The following is a 9842-nucleotide window of genomic DNA, read 5'->3' as shown; positions in this document are numbered from 1 at the left end:
GTTGAAATCAATTGCGGGAGAGGGGGAGATGAGGTTTCACGGCCTGTTAACTAACACAGCTGGAAAAAACACATGGAATCTGGGAATAATGTGTATATTCCCGCAATCAATCACCCCAACTACCTCGTACCCCAGTACACTGATTCTGTACCGGTACTCCTTGTATATAGGTCTTTTGTGTTATTTTATTTGCTAATGTTGGTACTTTAACTGCATTATTGGGGAAGGGCTCGTAATTAAGCATTTCACGGTAAAGTCGTCACTTGTGCCGGATACAAGGGTAAAATACAATTAGATTTGACGTCACTGGTTAGAGGACAACTTGTATCGAACAGCTAGCTAGCTACATTTTGATTCAAGTGGGTCGCCAACGCTGTAAGTTTAAACGCAACAATTTTTTGTTAATAACTTCCATGGATATCACGCTGAATTCAGTAGAATAGAGGGTAAAACGTGTGGGGTGTAGCGCTGTTTAAACGAACACAATTCAAAGGCCACACGGAAACTTGGAATAATCTATACATGGTAGAAATGACCTATAGATGGTTGGTATTTCACCCTTTAGTGTGGCCAGTGAAGCGCATGCACGTCACTCATTACTTGTAGAAGGCTTATATCTATATTTTGCAATGTCGGATGTTGATTTCGGGAGGCTGCCACCACGGAAAAGGGAACAAAACACTTTTTCTGTTGGATAATTTAAGTGAAAGATCGACTGTCAAATCCATGTATTGGTTTGTGGCCAGCGTCTTTTATAGAGACCCCACCCCCAATATTCTGTGCCATTTCCTGGCAATTTGATAAACTCCGCGTTCTAAATCCTGCACATCCCAGCGCGTGTGACGTACAAAACCAAAGATATTGAACTGTTTGAAGCAATCAGTCTTATGTCATCGTAATGACTATAAACTTGTATATTAAAACCACCAATCTGAGATAAAAAAGGATGTGTAATTCCACTCAATTGTATGGGTGAAAACGCAAGCCTGTGTAAAGTAGTAACACAAACTGTCCACATTAGGTGAATTAGCACAATATACTTTAATATGGCAAAATAATTAAACATGTCAATTTAAGATGATAGTATATGTTGCCCACTCACAAACTATTGCAACAATGACATCTATTTCTCACTCATTTAACAATTTAGAGAGTTTTTAAAAATACCCTCAACCACAATTTAACCGGGCACTCCAGACTAGAACCTCCCAGACTAGAACCTCCAGTTGTGAATGACAGCTCATTGCACAACAATGTCACATCAGTGTTTTCTTTCTCCATATTGCAGGTGTCCATAAACAGTAGCTAATCATGAAACAGCTGCCTGCAGAAACTGTGTGCATTCTGTCCAGCTGTGAGGTCATCACCTCTTTGATAAACGTGGTGAAGGAACTGCTGGTGAATTCCTTGGATGCTGGTGCCTTGAGAATCGACATTAAACTGGTAAAAAAAAAAAGTGTGTTCACCCTTTAGTGTGGCCAGTGAAGCGCATGCAAATCACTCATGGCATGTTGAAATTGTCACATTGTAAAGCACATAGCTATTTTACTTGTTTTCCCTGGTTGGAATTAGGCCTACTTAAAGGTATCCTGTCCACATGTCCTGATAAAATGTATGCAACTATACACACACCCTCTCCAACTCTCAATACTGTCAGAAATGGTTATAGTGTACGCATATGGTCATGTCATCTGAATTCCTCAGATATTTTCCCATTTCGAGTGGGCTCGGCTCACCTGCTCTCTCTGTGAATTTGTTTTTCTTGGCATGGGGGAATACTTGAGTTCTCTCTCATGAGTGCACTCTTTGCCCACTTCAGAGCCATTTCTTAATGAGCTGTCAGCGGTAATCCTTTCAGGCAGCACAGCCAGCCTCTGAGGACATAGTGAAGCTTTTTTATTGGACTAATATTTCCAACTCTTCTCCTATATTGCCAAGAGGAAAGCAAATCCACTTATCAAGAGGAAAACATTTTTCCGGAACTGAACACCACATGATCAATATCAAACGACCTCCAAGTATCTCTAGCACATAAACCTGCCTGTATGGAAGGAAGCAAATATTTTTTATTTGTATTTATTTAGCCTTCATTTAACTAGGCAAGTCCAGTTAAGAACAAATTCATATTTTACAATGACGGCCTACCCCTCCACTAACCCGCACAACGCTGGGCCAATTGTGCACCGCCCTATGGGACTCCCGATCACGGCTGGTTGTGATACAGCCCGGGATCGTACCAGGGTCTGTAGTGATGCCTCTAGCACTGAGATGCAGTGCCTTAGACCGCTGTGGAGGAGCCCAATTTATTTGAAGCACAATTTATAATTTCTTGTACTTACACCTCATTGAAACGGAGCTGGGGTGGACACTAACATACACTGAGTATACCAAACATTTGGAACACCTTCCTAATAGGAACACCCCCACATACTCAACCCATGCCTCAATTGTCTCAAGGCTTAAAAATCCTTATTTAAACCATCTCCTCCCCTTCATCTACACTGAAGTGGATTTAACAAGTGACATCAATAAGGGATTATAGCGTTCACCTGGTCAGTCTGTCATGGAAAGAGCAGGTGTTCTTAATGTTTTGTACACTCAGTGTATATAATAATCAGATCAATCCACAAAAGAGGCTTTAAGAACTTACAACTCATAGCTGTTAATATGACACCAAAAAAATCTAATCTGATTTCAAGGCTCTTTGAAGAGACAATACGGAACATTCTCTATTTTATGTATTTCATGTGTTTTAGGAGAATTATGGTCTGGATTGAATAGAAATCATAGACGGTGGCTCAGGCATAAAAGCTGCTGATACTGCTGTGATGGTTGTGAAATACTACACCTCTAAAATCTGCAGCCACGATGGCCTGGAGCGCCTGGAGACATATGGCTTCAGAGGAAAGGCCCAGGGCTCCATATGCGCCGTGGCAGAGGTCAGAAGCGGCTCTCTTTTACACTAAATTCTGCTTGAAAAAGTACAAAGTGGTAATAAGCAGCTGTGATAGATTTGCCTCGTGGTCTCCCACCTGGTAGCTGTCACGACAAAGACTGCCGAGGACGACGTCGGCACCCAGTACACGCTTGACCTCACGGGCAGGGTCGTTTCCCAGAAGCCCTCACCTAGGGCAAGGTTTGGCATTTCCCTTTTTACTGAAATGGAGTCAGTTTCCGACGAAATGTATTATGTATACGTCACAGAGAAACATTTTATAGGTAGACATGGGCTTTGATGTCATTTCAGGTACCACAGTCTGTGCACTGAAGCTTTTTTAAAGAATCTTCCAGTGAGGAGGCAGTTTTACGCCAATGTGAAAAAGTACAAGGAGGAGCAGAAGAAAGTGCAGGACCTTCTCATAGCGTATGCCACTGTAAAACCAGAGCTGAGACTCACCCTCACTCACAGTAAGGTATAACTTCTTCTCACTGTTTATTAATCTTTTTGCACACAATAACACTTCCTACCACAAGGTGTCCTCATCTGTTTGCATTTCCATGGGTGAAACCCAATCCCCGCATACCAACTCCATTAATCACTGCTTAAGCATCATTAATGCCATCAATGATTTGATACTTTAGTGTTGTCGTTGATAGGGTTTAAACGTGAAGCGTTTTCTTTAGTCATACTTCTCTTTCATTCTCTCAAACACTGTCACTGCTCTCAGCTATTAGTTAGAGCTTCATCAATGGCCCATGTCTTTCAAAAGTTACCTGCATTGGAGTAGTTCCAGTGTATTTAACACAACACACATCACATCTATGTCAAAAAGCCTTCCTCCAAAATTTCATGGACATTTATCTTCTTTTCACCTAAAATGTCCGTATATTGAGCACAGGTGGGTTTATTTTGTGAATGAGATTGATTTTGTGGAAAATGCGTGATTTAGCCTAAGTTTCTGCTTGACAAAGTAAAGTCTTATTAGATATGGCATCTATGTAAAGATGGAGTTTTTCCACCGTTTATCACAACTTTCCAGGAGGTTAAATGGGAGACAATAAAGTATTGCAGAGAAATAAGGAATTATTGTTAAAAAAATACCTAGTAACACATTGCTTATGCTGTCACTGCAGTATCTTGAAAATTCGAGTTCTTTTTACGCAGGTTCTCATTTAATAGCACACCAATTATTATACCAAATTTGTGTGGGAATTTGACATGTTTATGCTGTGCAGGAATCCATTCAGTTCTTGCCGGGCACGCTGTCCAGATTACAGAGATTATTTTGTGGTGCCAGTGAAAAGATGCGCAATTTCCCATGACCTGAACCCACTCCCTCCCGTAGTCATATTTAGTGAACTCTGAATGCCTTTGGAGCTGAGTTATGGAAGAAAGGAAGACCGGCAGAGAAAGCTGTAGAACACTGGGCTGCAGATTTAACCCCAGATTCAGTTTCAGTCAGTGGCCACTTGGAATAAAACATTAAGGGAAGGGGTCAGAGGTATAACACCACTGTATACTTTTCATTGAAATCACTCTGACATCATCAAGGGAGGAGCGTGCCCCCATTTCATGGCATCAGCACTTGGGAGGCATATCTGTATCCCGAACTTTGCACTTCGGCCTGTGTTGGGTTTCATGGCTTCTCCAAGTGCTGTTTACGGGTGTGATCCGTTTACAGTCACCAAATTGCATATTTCATAGCAGAGACGTGTGCTGCTGCGGACAGCATACTTTCAGAAATCAACACCCAGGAGATATACTCGCTGGTGGACACGTCAACGACAAGCCCACCCATGGGTGTGAAAATATGTTCTCTTTTAGTCTCGGACTAATTTTCTCTCACATATATCGGACATGAAGGAAAAGTAGAGGATTCCAAGCCTTCGGTGGAGGTTGCACAGAGATGAGGAAGATTGCGTAACCTTGTGGTCACTGTGTATCTGCTTTCATTATGTAGTGTACATTGATCCAGTGGGTTGAATAATATGTTCAGACAACATGCTGATTTGGGAATGGTGTGAAGTGCTGTCCGTTTATTCAGTCGAACTGCTCTCACAGTTTGTGACGTGACATAGGCATCAGCGCACAGTAGCTTGTTCTCTAGTCATCCCCAAACCCCTCTGGTCTGGTTTAGGCCTTTTTAGAACAGATGAGACACATAAGCCCTATTCGGACGGGATTAGTTTTACTGGGGGAGGTCGGGTAATGTAATTATGTGCACAGCACAAAACACCACATCTGTGCGAATATGCCATGTCAATCATTTTCACATGACGGGAGAGTGATCATTCCAGCCAGAATAACCTACTGTTTTTTTGGCATGCAGACTCCAAGGTCCTCTGATAATACTTAGGGGGTATTACTGTGTTTAGCAGGTGCTGCTTGCAGTTTGGGTTAGAACATGGGAACAAATGGATGCTTAAAATATAATGCTATGCACGTACCCTATAGATTAATGTTCTGTTTTTGTCTCGTCAGCTTTTTACTCTTTTTAAAGATTAAGCGGATGATATTGTGCCAATGAATTGATAAATTGCCAAAATTGCCAGTTAATTAAATGTCTGCATGCAGTTAGTTCATGGTTCTTATTGATATCATTTTGACATTCTTCCAACTGAAAGCCATTATTAGGCTATCCTTAGACAAGTTGAAATATCCTCAGGCCTAGAACAGCCTCCAGGCTTCCATCATAATGGGGGGGAAAAAGAATTACAGGGGACAGTTTGGTAAAACTAATCCCGTCCGAATCGTCCTCTGGGGAAAAACAGACATACTGGGGGGAAATAATTACATAACCTACGTTCTATAGTAATTCAAGTCCCATGCGAATAGGGCTATTGTTGAACCTCTCTCTGAGCGATCCACACAGGTAAGGGAAGTGCTGAAGAAGAGGCTTTGATTGGTCATCAGGGTCTGCTGTTTTGAATGCGAGATCCGGCAGGTGGTCTTTTTTTAGGTGGACTGAAAATAAGCTGCTGCGTGTTGTTGCAGGTGGTGGTGTGGCAGAAGGCCAAGGTGTCCGATCACAGGATTGCTCTCATGGCTATGCTGTGGGCCAACGCTGTGGCCCACCTGCTTTTTAGTCCACCATCAACAAGAACAACCAGAGGTCAGTCAAACACCAGCATCACTCCGTCATGGCCCTGCTCCATCCAAACCAGTCATCGGAGATAAAACAACACTCTTATACTGCAAAAATGTCATGTAACAATGCTAAATAAGTGAAACACAAAGATTTGTATTTTTTTTTTTTTTTTTTTTGCCTATTTTGCTGCGAAGAGACAAACATTAGATAATTTGTTTTGATGCTGTCCATATGTAGCTTGTTTTTGGTCGCAGGTTCAGGAATGGCTGAAGAATTGCAACACTTATCTGGAGCTAACTCTGCAAGTAGCACTGCTGGGTGATTTAAAAATAAACTATGAGAATAGAAAGGTTCAGAATTTTTGTGAAACAGCACAGTTGAAAAACATGTGTCAAATAGAAATCAAAACTGGATGGTCTTCAGAGATAGATGGGAGAGGTTGAGGGTAGCTGAAGGATGAGACTAAATACAAACAAAAGATACCTATTGTAAAATATACTGTATCTGTAAAGTGTATGTAGTATGTATAAGCTGGAAGTAGAAGGTTAGGTGCAGATGTCCATTAGTTTACTCCAGTTAGGGGAGGGGTAGTAGGGTTAAGGTAAAATAATAAAGGAAAATATATAAAAATATATTGACATATTTTTTTATGGCGATTGGAAATGATGCAGATGCAGACAATTACATTGATGGCAGCTGTTCTTGGAGGTGTCCACACTTAGCTTGACTTAAATATTGCTGCTCTTGCAGTGCTGTCCTTTCCTGCAGTGCTCAATGACACCAATTACTAATTTACTGATTCAATTCAGACTTCCATATCTCCCAAAAGTACATGTCACATTGTTTTGCTTTACAGTAAGTGCCCTGAGATTGGCAATTTCTCCTAACCAGGATTAGAAGAACAATGAGTGATGCAAAACTGGTCACCATTAAAGATAGCATGTGTCTAATTTGTGGCCCGTGGTGCATGTGGATGGCCCAGCGTCATAGAGAGACATAGCACGGGTGCACTGGCACCCAGCCACTCGTCCTCCCACTGCCCTCCAGTCTTGGCCAACACCAGGGGTCCCAGAGACCCTCTCCCCATACCCTGGGTGTGTTCCAGTCTGCATGAACCTTTCTCTGGAAGGTGGTGGTTGAGCTGCAAGACAAACAGGTCCACTGTCTGTGTGACTGACTGCAAGTGAAAAACCCAAGAGAAATACTAGACAGCAAGCTTGTAAAATGGCTGCATCAAGAACTCTTGAAATCAAGCCAGTATGTGATGTTGGCTGGCTGTTGGGCAGCTATGTCCATGCCCTTTTCTCCTTCTGTGTGAGAGAGATTTGCTTTGCTGCTGGTAATTGAGTTGGCTGTGGAGCGTTAAGTTTCTGCTTGGTCACGGTAGGCGTTGTGTGGCTGCTACCTGCCGTGCATCTCCCGGCTAATGTGGCCTGACAGATATGGAGCGCAAGTCCCTTTTCCCCCGTTTCCTTTGTTGTTATTTTGCAGCAGGACTCTGGAGCCCAGTTATGACAAGGACCTTTGGCCTTTGTCCTCCACTCCCTGTAGCAATGAAAGAACACTTATTGCCTCCCCCTTCTCTGGCCGAAGCTTAGCGATCACGGAATCCAGTTCAAAGATTCCACACACAACTCTGGCAAGTTGATGTAGGAGCCATGCCCCTTGTGGAACAAAATGTTACACTTATTTTGGCAACGTGACAACCTACAACCATGCCCTTTTGAGCAAAGGTGCCATTGGTGCTCTCATAACCTGACCTAATGAGTAGATAATGAGCTGAACGAGAGGAAACCACATGTACCCGCAAAACCTCAAACAGTGTTGCATCAATGAACTGGCTTTCCATTTACTATGTGTTTTAAAAGTTATGAGAAGTTTTGTATTGCTCATTAAAATGATCAGTGTGCCAATCTAAAACAAAACTATGTGTCCCTGGAACTACTTCTTCCATGTGTGAGGATAGTGTTTTGTTTTGTGGTACAGCACTATATATAGCCCAGCCACAGTGATTGCTTTGCAATTTGTTCCTCTCTTGCCTGTTATATAATATTAGCCATAGGTCTGGCTCATGAACATCATTTGCAGGATAAGGAAATGTTTTTGTGTACAAATTTATTGTACTTTTCTCTCAACAATTCTTAGAATGTCCCACCCTCTTAATTTATGCGGTGAGAGATCTGCTTGAATAATCAGTCATTAGCCAGGAAAAGATGATCACTCATCAGGTAGGACACCAAGCCAAGATGTGTTCCAGTTCCGGGCTCATGGGTGTGACACGTGAAGACGTGTGCAGACAGACTGGGGAACACAGCCCCGGCCTATTGCTCATGTCACCTGAGAAAGGTTTGCATCAATCTTAGGACTTTGTGTCAATCCTAGGACCTCTGTTTTGCAGATTTAGGTAGATCTTCTTGCAGATTTAACAAACCTCAGAGTTCTCACTTGGTTTGTTTTATTATTTTCCTATATCTCTGGAGCCTATTATCTTTCTCAAGTATTTCATCACTTTAGGCAAGATAGACTTGATTAACAAATTTTCAATATAAAAAATATTATTGGGGGAAATAAAGTCCATACTCGTGGTCACTCCTTGATTGAGTGGACAAATCGAGAGTTTAAGAGACTTAGCTTTAAATGTATCAAAGTATCGGCAGTGGACCTGGGTCAGTTTTTCTGTGCTGCTTTTCTAGTTACCAGAGCAGGGTCCTGTGGCAGTGAACACTGCTGCCAATGAGGCCCAGATGCCTCTACACGACTCAGAATGGAATAATAGGGCTCATTCATGGCCAGGCAGGCAGGATCAACTGTATCACAGTAATTGACTAATGTTGTAATGGCAAAGTATATGTAATGTACACAGCTATTATCAAGGTCTCAATGCCAGTAATTAGAGAGTTTAAAACTCCAGTTGTATGACCCTGATGCTCGTCAACTGCAAAGCTTGTTAATTTAGAATTGTTTGCCCAAGTCATGCAGTGAGAGATCTGCTAATTAAGTAATTTAGAGCAGTTTCTCTTTTCGCCAACACTTGTCTATCGCATGCCGCCAACATGAACAGTTTTGTTCGAGTTTAGAAGGCAACAGCATTTAGGTGTCATTGGTTGTTCAAGCTTTTTCAAAGTGTCTACAGCGTGTGATGTTTTTGTGTTGAGAAGAAAAAGCCATGTGAATCCTTTAAGATTTAAAACCCTTGAGGATCTGACATGAATTTGATAGTGTACTTTTTAAAATCTCAAAGTCCATGAGATTGTATTTTTTAATAACTTGGTTTGAAGTTAACATGGTTTGGCCGTGAAATTTTAAACATGCTAATATTGGGCGTCTGGTTTTTGGTAAGAAAACGTTATTGTAAGCGGTTGGTGACAGTGCAGTGCCTAGGTAAACAATGAAGCATAGAGAACTGTCTCTCCTTGTCCATAGAAGGAAACAAATAAGTAATTTTGAAATTTGGGTGAACTATCCCTTTAGCACTTATGTATTTTTACATGGTGTTTTAAATGACAGATACCTTGTAAGTACAGTGTAGATAGCTACATATTGTTACAAATTATGCAAAAAGCATGTTTGTAACTACAGTAGCTATGTAAAGATGTCTACTTAACATTCTACCGGCCTGTGTACTATACATTTGTTTTTCACTGAAATTGTTCCCCAGTTAGTATATTGATTTTATATCTTTTAACAGATTGTGATGGATGGATTCTTTCCCAAACCTGCTATGGATTGCTCTTTAGCAAGATCCAGTAACCCCAACAAAACATCTATCTTTGAATGATCGACCTGTCCACCAGAAAAATACCATGAAGCTAA

The 9842-nt window shown here is 41.5% G+C and overlaps 1 pseudogene across 1 annotated transcript in view; it reads left to right on the top strand.

The window, feature by feature from the left end:
• The first annotated feature begins 290 nt into the window (after positions 1-290).
• Positions 291-9842, top strand: part of LOC106586073 (PMS1 protein homolog 1-like) — a 30249-nt pseudogene continuing 20697 nt past the window's right edge. The window contains exons 1-7 of the transcript XR_014382688.1: positions 291-375; positions 1289-1443; positions 2757-2946; positions 3040-3136; positions 3248-3413; positions 5936-6053; positions 9718-9842. The product of XR_014382688.1 is annotated as a PMS1 protein homolog 1-like (transcript). The remainder of the gene's footprint in view (positions 376-1288; positions 1444-2756; positions 2947-3039; positions 3137-3247; positions 3414-5935; positions 6054-9717) is intronic.

The sequence above is a fragment of the Salmo salar genome, chromosome 25, assembly GCF_965601325.2.
Source record: "Salmo salar chromosome 25, fSalSal1, whole genome shotgun sequence".
Taxonomy (NCBI): Eukaryota; Metazoa; Chordata; class Actinopteri; order Salmoniformes; family Salmonidae; genus Salmo; species Salmo salar.
This window is presented reverse-complemented; position numbering and strand designations above follow the sequence as displayed.